The following is a 19,646-nucleotide window of genomic DNA, read 5'->3' on the forward strand; positions in this document are numbered from 1 at the left end:
GACAAAGGAGAGGATGAGGGTGGGAGAGAAGGCCGTCACTCCCTGGGGCTCCCAGCACTGGCTCACCAGCCCTCCCTCTCCCCTCAGCGCCAGAGCTGTGTATTCAACAATCTGCTGGACATGTCCACCTGGATATTCCTTAAGCTCCTCCAATTGACTGTGACCCAGACTGAACTTCACCCCCTGGCTCCGCCCCCACACGCAAGAAGACCACTGTGGAGACGCCTGAAGGGAATTTCTGTCTGGAGCCCAGACCTGTCCTCCCAACTCCTTCCTGGCCTCTCTCCGAGGCTGTCCCATGGGCTCCTCAATCTCATCGGGCTACACAGCTTTGCCTCTCCTCCTGACCCTACTTCTGCCCTCCATCTAGCAATAGTGCTGCCAACATCAGGTGCCAAGGCTGAACTTGGCCTCCTCCCTGCTCTCCCCACCCAGTCACCTCCTATCCCTCTGCATTGACGGGAAACCTTTGACTTTGAACCTTAAATATATTGAGTGAATTTGCTGGGCCTACCTGGGGTTGGCATCCAGCTTGGACCATGCTACACTCACACTTTTCAGACAGTGGAATTCAGTCAAACCACAAAAATAACCAGTTAGAGCTTGTTTGAGGTGTGCATTTATTTTTTTTTCATGACTAGTTCTGGTGACTTTCTAGTAACCAGTCGTTTGACTGGTCATAGCCCTTTTCCCTAAGCTGGGTTCTCTGTGCTGGCACAGCTTGTGTGCCAGGAATGATGCCCAATGCCACTGGCCTCCCATGGGCCCCACTTGCGCAGACCCAGAAAGAGCAGCTCAGCTGAGCCTTCTGGAATGGGGGCTTCCCTCTCAGCTGCCTGTGGGATGGACTGCCGTGAAAATTGAGACTTGTTTATGCCAGACTTGCCCTGTAGTACCTCGGACTACAGCCCGACCTTTCTTATTTGCTTTTTTGGAAGCAAAGTTTGGAAGGAAGCTGGTCTTTGATTTCTTCTTGGCCTATAAGACAGGTCCTCTTCACAGCGCAAAAAGAAAAGATCAGGAACCAAGCCCCAACTCTTGCCTGTGAAAAGGCTGCTGTTCTGCATTCCTAAAAGAGCTGCTGACATCTAGAAGCAAACAAGTCTGCTGAGAGACAATTAGGCTGATGCAGGCTCTCTGGATTTCTATTCCATTCCTTTTTAACTGCCTCAGTGCCAGCTGAACTAGCAGCCCCGGGAGGTGAAATTGATCCCAAGGATTTCCCCAGCTCTCTGGAATGAAGCTTTCACTTCTATAATTAGAATCTCAGAATGTCAGGGCTGCAGGGACCCTTGGGACCAGCTGGCCCATCCCCATCATGAGGCTGACAGCCAGGCTGTGAGGCTCAGCTTGAGGCCTGCCCCTTACCTCCCGCCTTGCCAGGGCCCTTCCTGCTACAGCTTCTGCTACTAGTTCTTTCCACTGTTTTAGTCTTTTCTCGCAGACCCAGATGCTCACTAGGTCCTTGGTAAAGGGAATCAGAGCTCTTCTGCAGTCTCCCAGGGTGCAAGCCTCGGATCCAGCAGGCAGTCAGCCTTGTCAGTAAGCGGATGTCAGATTTCTTTCTCTAGAGACCCCAACACTTGCAAGAGAACACACAACACCTCCACCTGGCTTTGACTGCTCTCAGTCATCTGCTCCCAACCTGATCTGGCACCATTCTTGTTTGGTGTCCTACATTCCTCTGTGCTGGACAACTCTGTTCCCTGAATACACCATGCAATTTCCCACCCACCCCCACTCCACCAGCTGCCCCCTCAGACCAAGGGGCTATTCAGTTCTGGCTGTCCACCAAGACCATTCTCTTTTGGTAAGGCCCATGGCCAGGATTCTTGCCTCTGTGAAGTGTTTCCAAAGAGAGCTTCATCAAGTTTCTCCCTCCTTCTCTCACGATTCATTCATTTATTCAACAGATATTTTAATGGGCATCTACCATGTGCCAGGTACTGTTCTAGGCACAGAGGATACAGCAGTGAACAAGACAGATGCAAACGTCTGCACTCACCGAGCTGACATTCTAGTGGGGAAGAGGGGCAATAAATGAGACAAGCAAATGATGTAGAATTTTAGAGGTGGAATTAACTTCCCCTTCTGCACTCCCTGCATCTTCTTACTGCAGTTGTCCTCATTTTCCTCTGCCCTGTGGTTTGGTTACTTTGTACTTTTGTCTCTCACTACAACGTGAGCTCCTGGGAGAAGGGGCCAAGACCTGGTCTGCGCTGCAGCCTCCTCAGCATGCACACAGCAAACACTCAAGAAATGTGTGTGAAATGAGTGAGTACGTGAGTGACTGAGTGGATGAATGAGTGGATGAGTGGATCAGTGAGTGAACGAACAGATAAGTGGGTGAATGGGTGAGTGAATGATTGAGTGTGCGTGTGAGTGAAGAGATGAAGGAGTGAGCGGCTGAGTGGAGGGATGAACGAATGAGTGAATGAACGAGAGGGATGGGCATCTAGCCCTAGAACACTTGCGGGTTTTGGCTTTTCTGAAACAAGTTTTCTACATCTGAAGGTGGGTGGCTTGTGCATGGGATTTCTGAGACCCAGGAGAAAAGTCAGCATTGACTCTCCCACCGCAGAACAAATGAGAGCTGCTACAGAAATTCAAGCTATCAGCTTCATGCCCGGGCCACATCTTAGCGTCATTTGACTGGGGACTCTGGCTGTCTTTCAGAGGAAGATGTCTCCCGGGGCCTCGCCTTCCTGACGCAGCACCTCATGCCCAGGACATGCTTTCACGGCACCATTGATTTCTTCTGCAAACATCAGTAGTACTCAGAATGAGAGGCTTTTGTATTTTCATAGAGCCAAAAACCCAAAAAACCCCCCAAAAAAACCCACTTAAACACCAACCCCTCCCCTAACCCATTCTTTATTAAATATGTGCTGGAATTAGCCAGTTATTATGTTGTCAAATCCCTTTTAATTATTTGCGGAAAATTTTCATATCACTTTTAACCAAGTGAATCTTATCTTAAATCTCAATTTTATTTGATGTTTAAGGGATTAAGGGAATGATTTTATGACCTAAAATGTGAATGACTTCTTTTTAAAAGTCCAATTGGTGGTGTAATTGAGTTGCAAACCCTATTTTAGTCCTTTCACAACATAATCTGCTATGGGACTTTATTTTCTCAAGAGACTTGATTTATCTGTTCCTTATCCACATTCAGTCTCTGTAAATATGCTTTTGGCTTTTCAGCAATAATATTAGACCTGAATGCTTTGGCGTGTATCAGCAGGGGTAGGAGATTGAGAGGAAGGTTGCTACACGCATTTAAACACAGGAGGCCAACAAGAAAAAGAATATTTACAAGTATTCATTGCACCTTTTAGATATGTTTCATAGTGTTCCGTGAATTAGCCCAGGGCTAGCTGTTTGGGTTTTTAAGTTCGTTTTTCCTTTAGTTTTGATTGCTATTTTTGTTGCTGCTGCTGTTTTAATCTGGGTGACCTTTGCCATTGGAAAGGCAGTTGCTAACTTGTCAAATTGTGTGCTTTAGGATGTCCTGATGATCAAACTGGGTTCAGACGGCAAAGCAGATCCAATCAACAATGCCCAAGGGGGCTCTAATATGGCTCAAAGTCCTGCTTCAACTCCCCAAAGTCCAAAACCACGGGTGACGTGTCACTGCTCAGCGGCCTGGCTGGGAGGATCTGTGTGCAGTCAGGACCACTCTGATTGATTCTCCGGAACACGAATTGAACTTTCAGGACTGAGTGGTGGAAAACACACTCCCCCAACTACTTTATGGGCCTCTTTCATCAAACCAGAATCATCTCTCAGTTTCCGGCCTGGAAAGCTTGGCATCATTTTTCAGTCTCCAACTTCCTCCCTCTTCCACTGACTCATGACAAAGTGCCATGATTTCAACTTTCTCTTCTAAATGTCTCCTGGACACGTCACTTCCTTTCTGTTTCCATTGCCACGTCCTTCATCCGGGCCCCTGTGATCTCAGCCTTGAACCACTCCAGTAACACCCCCATTCTTCCCTCAGCTCCATGCTCCCGTGCTGAGATGTGATTTGACTCACAGGTTTTCTTCCTAAGATGCTCATTCAGAATCTCTCTCTTCTGCTCTCTGACATGGTGGGGAACCCCTTTGCTCCCCAGGTCAAGTCCAGGCTTTTCCAACTGATTTTCAAGATCCTTACCAATCTGGCTATACCTAACTTTTAGTCTTCTAATCTCTAAGGAGCACAGCCTGGATCAATAGCTGTTGAGAGACATCTGCCTGCTGTGGTTTTGGTATAAGGATGGACCAACAGACTGATGGAATAGAAGAGTGAGCCCAGAGATAGATCCATGCATATATAAAGTCTGATTTATGACATGGGAGACATTGCACAGGAGTGGGAAGGGAATAGTCTTCTCAATCAATTGCAGGAACAGTAGGGTACCCATAAGGATAGAAAATGAAAGAGGACTCCTACTTCACATGACACACAAAAATCAAGTCTAGGTAGATTAAGGACTTAAATGTGAAAGGTCAAACTATAAAGCTTTCAGAAGATCATAAAGGAGACTATCTACATGACCTAAGGGTAGAGAAAAATTTCTTAAACATGGCATGAGAGACACTGGGCATCAGGAAAAGATGGACAAGCTGGTCTACATTAAAATGAAGAATTCATATTTTTCAGAAGATAGTATGAAGAGAGTGAAAAAGCAAGCCACAGATTAGGAAAAGGTATCTGGAACACATAAAACAGACAAAGGGCTTATATCCAGAATATATTTTTTAAAGTCCTACAAGTTATTAGGAAAAAGACAGATGACCTAATAGAAAAATTGGCAAAAGAACTGACAGGTAATTTACAACCAGGAAATACAAATGGTTAATAAATGTGTGAAATGGTGCTTGATTTCCTAGAAATGAGGGAAATGCAGATGAAAATCACAATGAGATCCACTACTTATCCACCAGAATGGCAAAAATTAACAAGCGTTGGTGAGCATGTGGACCCCTGGAACTCTCTAGGGGGAGTGTAAAATGGACGAGCACTTTGGAAAAGTTTGTATTATCTAATAAATTTGAAGATAGCCACACCTAATGACCCAGCAATTCCACTTCTAGTTATATACACTAGGGAAATGAATACACATGTGCATCAGGAAACATGGACAATGATGCTCACAATATCCAAACCCTGGAACCACCCAGCTGTCCATTGCCGTAGAATGGGTAAAGAGAATATGGTCATTCATACAAAAAGTATACTATGAAAATGAATATGGAGGAATTGCAAAAGCACAATATTAAGTGAAAGAGGTCACGTAAAAAAGAATATGCATGAAGCATAGAAGTTTACACACCCATACACACAAATGCATAGTGAAATCTGAATAGAGTCAGTGGATGTACCAATGCGAATGTTCTGGTTGTGATATTATACTATAGTTATGCAAGACGGTACTACTGGGTGAAACTAGGTGAAGGGTGCATGGGACCTCGCTATACTGTTTTTGCAACTGTGAACCTATAATTATTTCAAAATAAAAAGTTTTAAAATATGAATTAAAAAAGAATACGTATGGTATTATTCTATTTATATAAACCTCAAAATAGGCAAAAATAATCCATGGTGTTGCGGGATGTGCCCTTAGGTGGCAAAGTATAAAGAGCAGGAAGGGAGTGAGGACCACAAAAGTCTGGGATGTGAATGAGGTTCGTGTTGTGACGAGAAGGGCACGCGGGGGGCTTCTGGGGAGCTGGCAATGTTTTATGTCTTGATCTGGGTGATGGCTACACAAGTGTTGACAACTTGTTAAGCTGTACATTTATGTCTTAAGCGCTTTCCTTTGTATGCTATATTACACAACAAAAAAGGCTTAATTAAAGCCATCTATGTGAAGGCTCCTTAGGGATCGTTTTAAACAGTTAAAGTTGTCCCCATTAAGGGAAAGGATAGTCTCTTCAATAAATGGTGTTAGGAAAACTGGATATCCAAATGAAAAGGAATGAAACTGGATCCCTATCTTACATCATACACAAAAATCATCTCAAAATGGATTAAAGACTTGAACATAAGACCTGAAACCATAAAACATCTAGAAGATAACATAGGGGGCAACCTCCTCGACGTTGGCCTTGGCAATGGTCTTTTGGATTTGACACCAAAAGCAAAAGCAACAAAAGCAAAAATAAACAAGTGGGTCTACATTAAACTAAAAAGCTTCTACATAGCAAAGAAAACCATCAACAAAATGCAAAGGCAACCTATGAAATGGGAGAAAATATTTGCAAACCACATATCCAATAAGGCGTTACTATCCAAAATATGCAAGGAACTCACACAACTCAATAGTAAAAAAACCAAATAACTTAAAAAATGGGCAAAGGACCTGAATAGACATTTTTCCAAAGAAGACGCACAAATGGCCAACAAGTACATGAAAAGATGCTCAACATCACTAACCATCAGGGAAACGCAAATCAAAACCACAATGAGATATCACTTCACACCTGTTAAAATGTCTGTTATAAAAAAGACAAGAGATAATGTGTCCTCGAGGATGTGGAGAAAAGGGGACTCTTGCGCACTGTTGGTGGAGATGTAAATTGGTGCAGCTACTCTGGAAAACAGTATGGAGGTTCCTCAAAAAGTTAAAAATAGACCTACCATTTGATTTGGCAGTCCCAGTTTTGGGTATATATCCAAAAAAAATGAAATCAGGATCTTGAAGAGATATCTGTGCTTCTATGTTCATTGCAGCCTGATTCACAGTACCCAAGGTATGGAAACAATCTAAGTGTCCGCTGACAGATGGATGGATAAAGAGGATGTGCGATGGATCCATCTATCATCTTTCTTTCTCCCTATCTATCTATCTAATCTGTCTATCTATCTATCTACCTAATGGCATATGATTCAGCCTTAAAAAAGAAGGAAATGGATGAACCTAGAGGGCATTAGGCTAAGTAAAATAAACCAGACAAAGACAAATACCGCATAGTATAACTTATATGTGGAATCTAAAAAAGAAAAAAAAAAGTAATCTCGGTGGTTGCCAGGGGCTGGGAGGAGGGGTGGGGAAAATAGGGAGAGGTTGGTCAAAGGGTACAAACTTTTAGTTATAAGATGAATGAAGTCTGAGGATCTAATGTATAACATGAAGACTATAGTTGATAACACTATATTATATAATTGAAATTTGCTAGGGGAGTAGAAATTAAGTGTTTTTATCAAAAAAAAGGTAATGGATGTGTTAATTAACTAAATTGTGGGAATCCTTTCACAATGCATATGTACATCAAATCCTCATATTGTACACTTTAAATATATTACAATTTTATTGGTCAATTATACTTCAATAAAACTGGGGGAAAAAAGTATCCCCATTAGACCGAGAGTTCTGTGAGCAGTGGGGCCAAACGGAGCTCCAGGCCCTAGTATGGGGCATATCTTAGAGCAGACACTCCAGGAAGGTTTAGTTGATGGAATTAGAAGGACTCTCTGAAGAAGTGCTGCCCTTGATCTGCTTTAGAGGAGCTGTCTGGAAAGAGGGCAAAGCAGGCAGGGCATGAAAACTAGGACTGCTGGTTCCAGAGCCACTGTGTCATCCACTTCCAAGTGCTGCGCTTCAGGGGCTGCCATTTGCAGCTTGGGTGGCATACATAGCCCCCAAGCCTTGGACGGTACCTCTGGGGACCCTGCTGGGAATACAGCTTGGCCCCGGCTGGCCACAGGAAAATTGCTGTCCGCAACCCGTGGTCACCTACCTCTTTGGGCCCCATGTGGGAGTGTTGTTTGTGGGTCTTTGTTTTTGTTATCAGCACTGTTTACTTTTTGCCAGTCAATTTGCTTTCCTTTTAGAATGTTATCTTCTAGCTTACTTTACTATTTAAAATTATTTTTTCTACCTTTTTATTTTTAAATTGTTTTGATGAAGGCTGGGCAATGTTAGCACGAGGGATAGAACTCTGAGAAGAACTCCTGGTCTAGACCAGAGAGGCAGGAAGGCCTTGGTGGAACCCTCATTTTGACCTCAGGGCACCCCTTGACCACCAAATCATTCTACTGGGCTACAATTTGAGCTGCCAGTCTTGGACAATTCTCCTCTGGCAGCTCAAGGAAATTGCTAGATGATGCTGACACCTAATGACTGGAGCCACCCAACAAAGGCTTCACTAGGGGACACATCAATGACAACTGACCACAGTAATGTGGAGAAGACAGTGAGTGGGAAGCCAGCCCCAAAGGGGCTTCTTAGGGTTGTTCCTCACCGGAGACCCCTGGGAGGGTAATCCCTGATATGATTATAGAAATCCCTTGGACAGAAACCAGGCCCCAGGAGCACCCTTAGCTGTGTAGTCAGGACCCACTCAGGCAAGGATCCCTCAGGAATCCCCACTCCTTCTGAGGCCATGCAGGATGCTGCCTGAGACTAGCATTCTTCAGGTAGAGGCGGCAGCCACCTTGGGAATTGCTGTAAGCCCAGAGCCTCTAAGAGGTAGGTCCTGTGTGAACACACACACACACACACACACACATCCCTGCATAAGTGTTCCATATAGCAGGAGCTGGCTGATGAAGGGGCAGCCTCCTGTAGTCCCTAAAGGGTCCTTGACTTCCTGCAAGGCCTTCATGACACTCACATTCTCAGCAGCCAAATTCCTCACTCCACATCGCTGTCTAATTGCAGCCTGGAAGGCTGACTTCCCTGCCCAGCCTCCCTCATGACCACACAGCATGAAAAAAAGTAGAGTGGGGACTTGAACTCAGATCCCTACCTTCTGTGTAAGTGAGTGCTGCTGGCCGGGCACCCACCGATGTTCTATTCTGGAACAGATGTTTCTCCCATCTGAAGTGAGGTGCCACTTAAAAGGGATGACCTTCACAGCCAATGGCAATGTGGAACGAGATGCAAAGGGCACAAGAGATGGGCTGCGTTGATAAGTATTTGTCTGTTATGGAAAGAAAGGCATCATCATTTCTGTGAGCTGCAAGGAAACACTCTCCGCCCCTCTGCTGACCATCTCTCGTGAGGCTCTACTACCTCACAAGATTAATTTGCACACCAAGCTGCAAGGCACTCATCTTGCTATGACAACCTCTATCTGCCATATCGCAATATACGGAATGCTCAAATTTGGCCAAATCATGTACACCACTCCACACAGTTTGCATTATTCTGGCGGAGTTTTCTCTTTTTAAATGCAAGTTTCAGAAGGTTATAAGAACAGCCAGGCCTGCAGTTGGGACATAAAGACCTAGCTGGAACTTCTATGTTCTCTAAACTGGTAAAGGATGAACAGTGTTGGGAGCAGGGTGTCCCTCCTGAGAGCCTGTGCTGAATCTTGATCCCAACTGAGAGGACACTGGGAGGAAATCTGGACCACCTTCCTTTTGAGTGAGGGTCAGGGAAACATTTTACCTGCTAGGGGTTGAGATCAGGAAAGGGGTATAACTGGGTAGATTAACTCACAAACTGCAAGACAATTGCTGAGGGGCTCAGCTTGAGGACTTGCAAACAGTCCACAGAGCTCCCTAACCACGCAGGGGCAGAGCATGGTAGCATTCTGCAGGCCTGGATTGCCAGGTGGTGAAAGACGGTGGAGGAGTTAGGTGGCTGGAACTTAATCCCAGGAGCAAGCACTCCGTCGAAAGCAGCGTGATTTACGGTTCTCTTGAGAGACCTGCGACCTCTGGGCCCAGTGCGTCTTGCTTCTCAGAGCTCAGACAACAAAATATGCCCGAGATATAGAGTCGAGGCTGTTACCCCTTTGGCCGCTAGAACCCCACTCTGCTGTGTCAATTTGGGCAGTGTCAAGGCCAGACCATTTGGCCTGGTAGCAGTGTGGTTTCTGTAAAGGTCTTCCTGGGCAGCAGATGATAACAAAAGGGAATGGATTCTGGAGAGGAAGAATGTGGCAGACTCTACAAGGTGATAAGTGGAGAGACATGCTTGTGAGCACTAATAAGAACTCCTTTGGGGATTCCCAGAGATACTCGAGGGCTGTATTAGTCAATTTGGGCTGCTGTAACAAAATATCACTGACTGGGTGGCTGAAATGATAAGCATTTCTCACAGTTCTAGAGCCGGCAAGTCCAAGATGAAATTGTCGGCAGATTCAATTCCTGGGGAGAGCCTCTTCCTGGCTTGCAGACAGCTGCCTTCTTGCTGTGTCCTCACATGGTGGAGAGACAGAGAGAGAGAGCTCTGGTCCCCTCCTTTTCTTATAAGGGCACCAAGCCCATCATGAAGGTTCAGCTCTCACGACCTCATCTAACCTAATCACCTCCCAAAGGCCCCACCTCCGAACACCATCACTTTGGGGGCTAGAACTTCCACATGTGGTTCTGAGGGGGACACAGACATTGAGTCCATAACAGGCGGTGAGGCGGGCACCTAAGTCACCAGGTAGGGGCAAGAATCAGGCCTCTGGCTTGTTAATGTTCTTGGGATCCTGTATCCGCAGGCAGGTGAGGCTCTGAATCTGCAGGTTACAGGGTGACGGGAAGTCTGTAAGGAGGACATGTTGAGGTGCAAAGCCGCCATGCCGCCCCCACTCAGGCCCTGTAAAGAAGAACACTCAGTCAATCTCAGGATGTTGGGGTTTTCTAGATTTCCAGTCCCTGCTGCTTCTTCACTTAGGCACTATATTTATTCAGAGCGCTAAAAATGGCTAAAAACGGCGGCTTTGTTCTGTGCCAGTTGAATGAAACTGGAGTGTCAATGCCTGGAATTCCCTTCCCTGTATGGTTCAGGGTTAGTGGGAGCCACGTGAGAATTGGATGGTTTTTGGAAGACGGAAGTGAAGTAGAAGCCAGTGCTGTGGGTGCACCCAGTGCCCCTGACCTGCTGTCTCCTCTTGCTGACATGGGGCAGCCCCTGGCCCTGCAGCTGCCCCTACTCCTGCCAAATCTTCTCCTCCAGCCTGTCAAGTATGCGCACAGTTCTTGGTGAGGGGCGCCAGCTTCCCTTGCAGGTCACCCATGGTATCGAGGTGGGAGGCAGTCAGAGATCGATGGGGTGCCAGTTTGTTCTTGCTCTTGTCCACGTCTCATTTCCCCACTGATTATTGGTCTGGGTGACTTCAGGCTCAATACCTGATCAGAGACTCCACTACCAGCCCCAACAGGGCAGTGGGTCCCATCCCTACGATAACCCTCTCATTCTATATCACCTTGACCACGCTGCTTCTCGAAAGGAACCCTGACTGGTGCGGAGACATCCCAAAAGAAAGAGGTTAGAAGCCAGGAGAGTGGATGGTGGGCAGACAGAAACATATCAAAAGACAGCATCCCCCAAGGAGCAAAATCACTTTGCATTTAAGGCTGATGTCTTGAGAGATGTACACATTGTAAAATGATCACCAATGCCGGATTGTATACTTGAATGCCCTCTGAAAAGCCCAACCCGCAGGAAAGACAGCTTTTCTCTTTGCTTCTTCAAGATGTGCTGAAGATTGTTAGGGGATCTTGCACTTCCCTGTAGTGTCAAGTCCTGGATCCCGGGGTGGGGCGGGTGTTGTAACCACAGCCCAGCAGCCAGCTGGAGCACGTGGGCTTAGGTCAGGAGACCACGCGATGAATTCTAATCCTTCTTTGTTCTTCTTCATTACAAGACCTTAAACATATCCTGTCCCTAATTTAGGCCTCAATTTCTCCATCTGCACAATGGCTTGTTTGGATATACTGGTGACTTTCTAATACTTTTATAATAAGAAAGATATCTTGCATCAAGACCTAATGCAAGTACACGTACAAATCAGTATAAACTGCAACAAAAGTTTCATGAACCAGTACTTACCATGACTATATAAGATGCTGCTGTAGACTGAATATTTGTGTCCCTCTAAAATGTATATGTTGAAACCTAATCCCCAATGTGATGGTATTAAGAGGTGAGGCCTTTGGGAGGCATCAGGTCGTGAGGGTGGAGCCCTCCTGAACGGGATTAGTGTCCTTATAAAAGAGACCCCAGAGAGCTTTCCTAGCCCTTCCTACTACGCGAGGACGCAGCAGGAAGATGGCTGTCTGTGAACCAGGAAGCGGGCTCTCACCTGACAATGAATGTGCTGGCGCCGTGATCTTGGATTTCCAGTCTCCAGAACTGCGAGAAAGAAATGTGTGTTGTTTAAGCTCCCAGTCTATGGTATTCTGTTACAGCAGCCCAAATAGACTAAGAAATTGGTACTGAGAAGTGGGGAGGTGCTGTAACAAATACCTAAAACTGTGGACGTGGCTTTGGAACTAGTAATGGCTAGAGGCTGGAAGAGTTTGGGGTGCATGCTAGCAAAAGCCTACACTGCCATGAATGGGCCTTGAAAGGTGATCCTGGGGAGAGCTCAGAGAGGAAAGAGGAGAGGTGTAGGAAAGCCTCAGTCTTCTTAGAGACTACCTAATAATCCTCAGTAGAATATTGGTAGAAACATGGCCATTCTGATGAGGTATCAGATGGAAATGAGGAACATGTTATTAGAAATTGGAGGAAAGGTGATCCTTAATTATAAAGTGGCAAAGAAGTTGGCCGAATTGTGTTCATGTTCTAGTGTTTTGTGGAAAGTGGAACTTGCAAGTGACGAAATTAGATATTTAGCTGAAGTAATTTCTAAGCAAAGCGTTGAAGGTGTGGCTTGGCTCCTCCTGACTGCTTATAATAAAATGTGAGAAGAGGGAAATGACTTAAAGATGAAATTGTTATGCAAAAAGGAGGCAGAACTCAAAGATTTGGAAAATCCTCAGCCTATTCATATTGCAAAACATGAGAACACAAAGGGTGTGGTCAAGGGACAGTTTGATAAGGAGAGTAGTATGGATGTAAACTAGGCCTTATGTATCTCAACAGAGATGGGATTAGAGCAACAGAAACCCTGCCAGCTGGGACTAAAGGAAACAGAGAAAATGGGACAAAACGAAGGAAGAATTTGGACTTCTTAGACCTACAGGACTGGACCATGATGCTATTCTGCTGCAAACATGGACTATTCTTCAAAGCAAGGGGAGAAGGCCCCCGGAGGCGATTCAGAGATCATCAGGGCTGCCACTCCCACCACAGGCTCAGAGTGTACTACGGGCCAGGAAGCTTGATTGCCTCCACCTAGGTTTCAAAGGACAGAGTGGCCAAGTAGAGCCACCAGTTTGGGACTCCAGTCCAGGAGAGCCTCAGAGCACCAGCAGAGAGCCACCACGGGGGCAGGGCTCAGGCAGAGAGCTACTGTGGGCCATCCTGCCAAGCTGTGGGGGTGCTGTTGCCAGCCCAGTGGGCCTGAAAGGCAGACCATCAAGCCAAAGATGATTATTCTGGAGGCTTAAAGGTTAATGTTGTTTGCCCTGCTAGGTTTGGGACTTACTTGGGACCCATTTACTTGACAAGAGATTTTTTTTTTTTGAGGAAGATTATCCCTGAGCTAACATCTGCCAATCCTTGTCTTTTTGCTGAGAAAGACTGGCCCTGAGCTAACATCTGTGTCCATCTTCCTCTATTTTATATGTGGGACGCCTGCCACAGCATGGCTTGCCAAGTGGTGCCATGTCTGCACCCAGGATCCGAACTGGCGAACCCTGGGCCACTGAAGTGGAACGTGCGAAGTTAACCACTGCACCACTGGGCAGGCCTCAAAATTTTTACATATTGGGGTATATGGGGTAGCTATCGTGGTTGAAAACGGATTCGGCTTGAACTAAAGAAGCCTGACTTATGGCCTATCAAACATATATTGTACATCTGCTTTAACCATTAAAGTAAAGAATGCACCCTCTTAAGATAAGAATGCAGACTTCCCCTCTTACACCAGTATCGATAGCACCCTATCAGTAATGTCCATATTAGTCCCTTTCCAGACATCAGGGTCATGTTGACCTGCTAACTTGCAACTGAATATCTCTTTGGAACTTTGATGACTATGTATCCTGGGCATGTTTAATGCATGTTCTTTGTTCTGAAAAGGTATAAAACTGAACTGAAAACCATGCTTCTCCCAAACACTTTCTTCCTTTGTGGAAACTGCCTCCCCGGGTTATAATCCTCACCCTGGCTCAAGTAAAACTTACCTTACCCCTCTTATCTATAGAATGGTTATTGGTTATTTTGCATCGACATATACCTTTTTGCTTTCCTATTTCTCTTTTCTGGAATGAGACTGTCTACCCCATGTCAGTCCCACCTTGGCATTTTGGAAGCACAGAACTTACTTGGTTTCATGGGTTTGAAGCTGGAGAGGAACACTGCCTCAGGATGACTCGTGCTTTGAGTCTCACTCATAGGGGATTTAGATGAGACTTTGGAACTAGACTTTAGAGTTGGTGCTGGAATGAGTTAAGACTTTTGGGGCTATTGGATGGAACGAATGTACTTTGCATGTAAGAAAGACATGAATTTTGGGAGGCTAGGGGCAGAATGCTATAGAGTGAACATTTGTGCCCCCTCCCCAAATTCATATGTTGAAATTCTAACCCCCAACGTGATGGTATCAGGAGGTGTGGCCTTTGGGAGGTGATTAGGTCATGAGGGTGAGGTCCCCACGAGTGGGAGTAGTGCTCTTACAAAAGAGATCCCACAGAGCTCCCTGGACCTTGCCACCATGGGAGGACACAGCTAGAACGTGGCAATCTATGAATCTTACCAGACACCAAATCTGTTGGTGTCTTGATCTTGGACGTCCTAGCTTTAAGAACTATGAGACATAAATGCTTGCTGTTTGAGCCACCCAATCTACAGTATTTTTGTTATAACAGCCAAAATGGACTAAGATAATGCACTTAGATATTTTCTACTATCTCCTTTTTATTCTGTTTCATGTTTCCAAATATATGATGGTGGAGACTTGTTAACTTGATTTTAGGACAACCACATGTGTGTCATGAGTTGCAGTTTGAACATTTTAGATGCTTCCAGTGTATCCAGGTAGCCCCTAAGCTCCAGGACACCATGGGGGTTTTAGAGGCCCGTGCTGGCAGCCTACCTCTAAAGTGGCTTCCTCTGAGTGGGGACCCCTGGAGGGGTTGTGCTTCCCCCTTGATGGGAAGGCAAAGACATTCGCTCTCTCTCCACCTAGGAGGGAGGAGCTCAAGACCCTAAAGCAGAACCCTCCTGGCTGGTCCTAACTGCCACAGCACCTAGCACTGCAGAGCCCAGGAAGCCAGGGCTCCCCAGGGAGGGCAGTGACAGTGCTCACTTTTGGTCATTGCTTACGATTGCTATGACAGGGCAGGTGCTGGCAGCAAGGGGCAATGAGCTGGGATGACGACCCCTGGGGATAGAGCATCACTTTGACCCAGAAAAATGCTAGACACTGGGCTCTGGGGTTCAAGGTCCCTCCTAGTTGAGAACCTGACTTGGGCCTTCCTAGTTGGAGAGGCAGGAGGGCAATTACAGAGGTTTCAAGTGGTCGAATAAGCCAGCAAGGCCTGACCTCAGCCAATATGGCATGGGAGATGTGATGGTCAGTTGTATGTGTCACCTTGGCCAGACTTTAGTGCCCAGTTATTCAATCAAACACTAATCTGAGTATTGCTGTAAAGGTATTTGCAATTGTGGTAAATATCTGCAATCAGTTGACTTTAAGTAAAGAAGACTACTAATGCTCAGAAATGTGGGCGGGCCTCATCCAATTGTTGAAGGCCTTCAGAGCAAATGCTGAAGTTTCCTAGAGAAGAAGAAATTCTGCCTCCACACCGCAGCACCAACCCCTGTCTGAGTCTCCAGCCTGCCAGCCTGCCCTATAGATTTCGGACTTGCAAGGCCCCACAATTGTGTGAACCAGTTCCTTAAAATCAATCAGTCTACCTATCATCTATCTATCTTTTTTATCACCTATCTATCTATCCATCTATCTATGTTTCTTTCTTTCTTTCATCTATTTTTCTGACTATTCATCTGTCCATCCATCCATCCATCCGTCCACCCATCTATCCATCCATCTCTGTCTATTTAATCTCCTATTAGTTCTGCTTCTCTGGAGAACCCTGACTGAGCCAGGGCATTCCTAGAGCACTGATTAGAACCCCTCGACCACAGCTTCACAGCTTTCGTCAACCATGGTTCTGACCAGAATTATAATGTGGTTAATATTTACCTGCGCTGTTCAGACCTGTGGCTCACTTCCCGGTGGCCAGGGGGTAGCTGTGGAAGATGTCAAGTGAGCTTGGAGGCAGTTTGAGGGGGCTTTCCTTTCAGGAGCAGGAGCTCCTTCACCCGAGGTCTCCCTGGCAGGAAAGGACCCTGAAATGGCAATAAGGGACAGCAAAAAGTTCAGGACTGGGTGACATCAGACAAGTCCCTTCTTCTTTCCAAACCTTGGCCTGTTTGTGTGGATGGAGAAATAGTCACCATCCTGGCTACCTTTGGGACTTGGTGGTAGCAATCAGAATCAGAAATGAGATGACAAGTGGGAAAGCACTTTGGGAGAGGGCGGAGCATCTATCCACATGAGACACTCTTACTGATGGGGGCCCAGGGCGGCATAATGACTTCCACGGACCCTGGGCACTTTTGCCTTTGTGGGCCCTTCCTCAACGAAAAAATAAACAACAATTATATTTTATGATTGTGTTGGTATAAAGATGAATACATTAATTCACATTGATGTGTATTAATTTACATTAATAGTGTACTACATTAACATATTTTCTTTGATCTAAAATCAAAATAAAATAAATTAAGATGTTTTATGAGCCCCTAAAAATCTCATGGCCCTAGTGCCTCCTGTGCCTAAGGAAGTGGTCCCTAAGGGAGTCTGGCGCTCACTTGCCCACAGCCCTGAGACCTGTGCCAGCCCTAGGAGGAGGCTGGAGAGTGTTCGGGCCACAGAGGAGAAACCTTCTCCGCTGGAATAGCTGAGTCAGCACAAAGAATAGGGTGGATTGCTTGCTTCTCATCTTTGCCGTTAAAAATAAGTCTATTGATGGGACCGACCCACTGGCGCAGCAGTTAAGTTCACATGTTCTGCTTTGGCGGCCCAGGGTTCACCGGTTCAGATCCTGGGTGTAGACATGGCACTGCTTGTCAAGCCATGCTGTGGCAGGCATCCCACATATAAAGTAGAGGAAGATGGGCACGGATGTCAGCTCAGGGCCAGTCTTCCTTAGCAAAAAGAGGAGAATTGGTGGCAGATGCTAGCTCACGGCTGATCTTCCTCAAAAAAAAAAAAAAAGGTCTATTGAAAAAAGATATAGTCTTATAATTTAGATGACCAATGATGTGGGAAAGAACAATGTCCATGAGAAAAAGCAGCCCTGCTTTTGTGTTATCTACAATGATTGTGATCATAGCTAAGCTTATTAAGCACTTGTTGTAAGCTACACATTGGGCTAAGCCTCACTCCTTTCATCTTCACATGAAACCCATTTAGAGACCAAAATGTTGAGGCTCCAGGCTGGTGGGGGATGGGGAAGTCAGAGGGAATGAAGAGCAGAAAGCAGAAGGGATCAGAGGAGGAAAGGGTTCTCCTGTGTTCTCAAGATTTGCCCTTCCAGAACCACCTTCTATGATAGCTTCATCAACTTGGAACAACAGTACAGAACCTGATCCAAAAGTTAACACCTTCATTAATGCTTTTGCGCACTTGCCACCTTCCCAAAGGGAGAGAGCCAAGGCAGGGCTTGGTGCTCTGAGAGAAAACCGCTTCTGGCTCCAGGTAGAGAGGCCCCAAGGGCTAGTGGCTCTCTGATGGGCCTGATGGTGCAGAGGGACCAGAGGAAAGCCAAGACTGTTGTTGTCAGCCATATTTTACACACAGGGAAATATTAGCTCCGAGGGCTAAAGGCGGGAGCCAGGCAGTGTGACTCCGGAGAGTCCAAACTTGATCGATCACTTAGCTGTGTGGCCGGGAGTGGGTCATTTCAGCCCCTGAGGTTGCCCTTTCCTTGTGTGCCACGCTTCACAGGAAGGGGACCTCGTATTGGCTACACACCTACTGTGTGCCAGGGCCTCCCACACACTGTCTCATGGAAGCCCAGCAGTGGGGTGAAGCCATGCCCAGGCCCACCATGCAGACGAGGCAGCAGGCTCCGAGAGCCCAGAAGCACAAGGGAGAGAGAGAGGCACAGACACGGAAGTGCTTTGAACCGGCGGGAAGCCTGCACGTGCTTCAGTCCAGCCTTCCATCTGCTGCTTCGGACCCTTGACTGGCCTTCCCATTGCTCTTTCGCCACTTTTTAAAATTGTGGTTAATGTGTGTGTGTGATGAAAATTGTCATTTAACATTTTTCAGTGTACAATTCAGTGGCGTTAATTACATTAATGAAGTTATGCAACAATCACCACTTTCTATTTCCAGAACATTTTCATCACTCCCCAAAGAAATCTCATATCATCACTAGCAATCTCCATTCTCTTCTCCCCCAGCCCCTGGTACCCACTCATGTGCTTTCTGTCTCTGTGGATTTGCCTCTTCTCGACATTTCATCTAAACGGAATCATACAATACGTGGCCTTTTGTGACTGGCTTCTTCCACTTAGCACGACGTTGTCACAGTTCATCCACATTGTAGCACGTATCTGTACTTCATTCTTTTTTATGGCTGAATAATATTCCATTATATGGACAGATTGCATTTTATTTATCCATTCACCAGTTGGTAGACATTTGAGTTGTTTCCACTGTTTGGCTATTGTGAATAGTGCTGCTGTGAACATTTGTTGTCTGAACACCTGCTTTCAGTTCTCTTAGGCGTGTACCCAGGAGTGGAACTGCTAGGTCATATAGTAACTCTAGGTTTAACTTTTTGAAGAACCACCACACCGTTTTTCACAGAGTTTGTATCATTTTACATTCCCACAGACAGTGTGCAAGGGTCTCAATTTCTCCACATCCTCACCAACACTTGTTATTTCTTTCCTTATCTTAGTGGGTGTGAGGCAGTGTCTCATTGTGGACTGGATTTGCACTTGGCCAATGGCTAGTGATGTTGAGCATCTTTGCACGTTTGTTGGCCCTTCCCATTGTTCTTAAGATGAAATAGAACATCCGTACCAGGGCCTCAAGGGCCTGCCCCCTCCTGTCTGGTGGATTCCCTGTGCCCCACTGCATGCCCCTCTGGCCCTCCGCTTGCACTCTGGGCACCAGCCACACGGCTTCCCTCTTCTCACTTGCCTCTGCCTGCAACGGCCCTCTTCCCCTGGCCCCTACCCCGTGGGTTAACTCCTTGCCCTCCTCCATCTATCCGTCCTGCCCACCAGACCAGGCTGACCCTGTCTGCATGCACAGAGCATCATCGTGTGCCGCTCCCCCAGCACCTCATCAAGTGATGGCCTTCCTGCTTCTTGCCGCGTCCTGATGGCATGTTCACCACCGTGGCTCCGGCTCCTAGCTGACTGCTGGACAAACAGGATGTTTTGGGTCTGAAGCAGCAGGCAGAAGGCTGGACTGAAGGACTGAAGGACGTGTAGGCTTCCTGCCAAGAGATGGGCACTCCTGCCCAAGGGGCACAGACAGTTCTGTCTCAGGACTGTTCCCACCCCGAGCACCCAGTCCTAGGGCAGCAGCACAGATGAGGCATCCCCAAACGTCTCCCACTGACATCTTTGGAGTTGCCCACCGTCAGCTGCGGTCTGTTATGACTCAGGCCCTTGAGGCAGGATGACTATTGTCAGCAAGTGACTCACGGATGACAAGCGACTCCTCAGCCTTGGCAGCTAGCTGAGCCTGATGACATAGGGGAGAGAGCCCCACAGTGGGAGGCAAGAACCAGAGTT

General features: G+C 46.5%; 2 long non-coding RNA genes across 2 annotated transcripts in view; both read right to left on the bottom strand.

Moving 5' to 3' along the window:
• Positions 1-8,906, bottom strand: part of LOC124245764 (uncharacterized) — an 11,951-nt gene extending 3,045 nt beyond the window's left edge. The window contains exon 1 of the long non-coding RNA XR_006890320.1: positions 8,737-8,906. This is a non-coding gene — a long non-coding RNA (uncharacterized LOC124245764). The remainder of the gene's footprint in view (positions 1-8,736) is intronic.
• A 3,105-nt stretch (positions 8,907-12,011) lies between these two features.
• On the bottom strand, positions 12,012-19,360 carry LOC124245765 (uncharacterized). Its single transcript, XR_006890321.1, has 3 exons — positions 19,188-19,360; positions 16,027-16,172; positions 12,012-12,062 (listed from the first exon to the last, which is right to left on the bottom strand). It is a non-coding gene; the product is annotated as an uncharacterized LOC124245765 (long non-coding RNA).
• Positions 19,361-19,646: the final 286 nt, after the last annotated feature.

The sequence above is a fragment of the Equus quagga genome, chromosome 10, assembly GCF_021613505.1.
Source record: "Equus quagga isolate Etosha38 chromosome 10, UCLA_HA_Equagga_1.0, whole genome shotgun sequence".
Taxonomy (NCBI): Eukaryota; Metazoa; Chordata; class Mammalia; order Perissodactyla; family Equidae; genus Equus; species Equus quagga.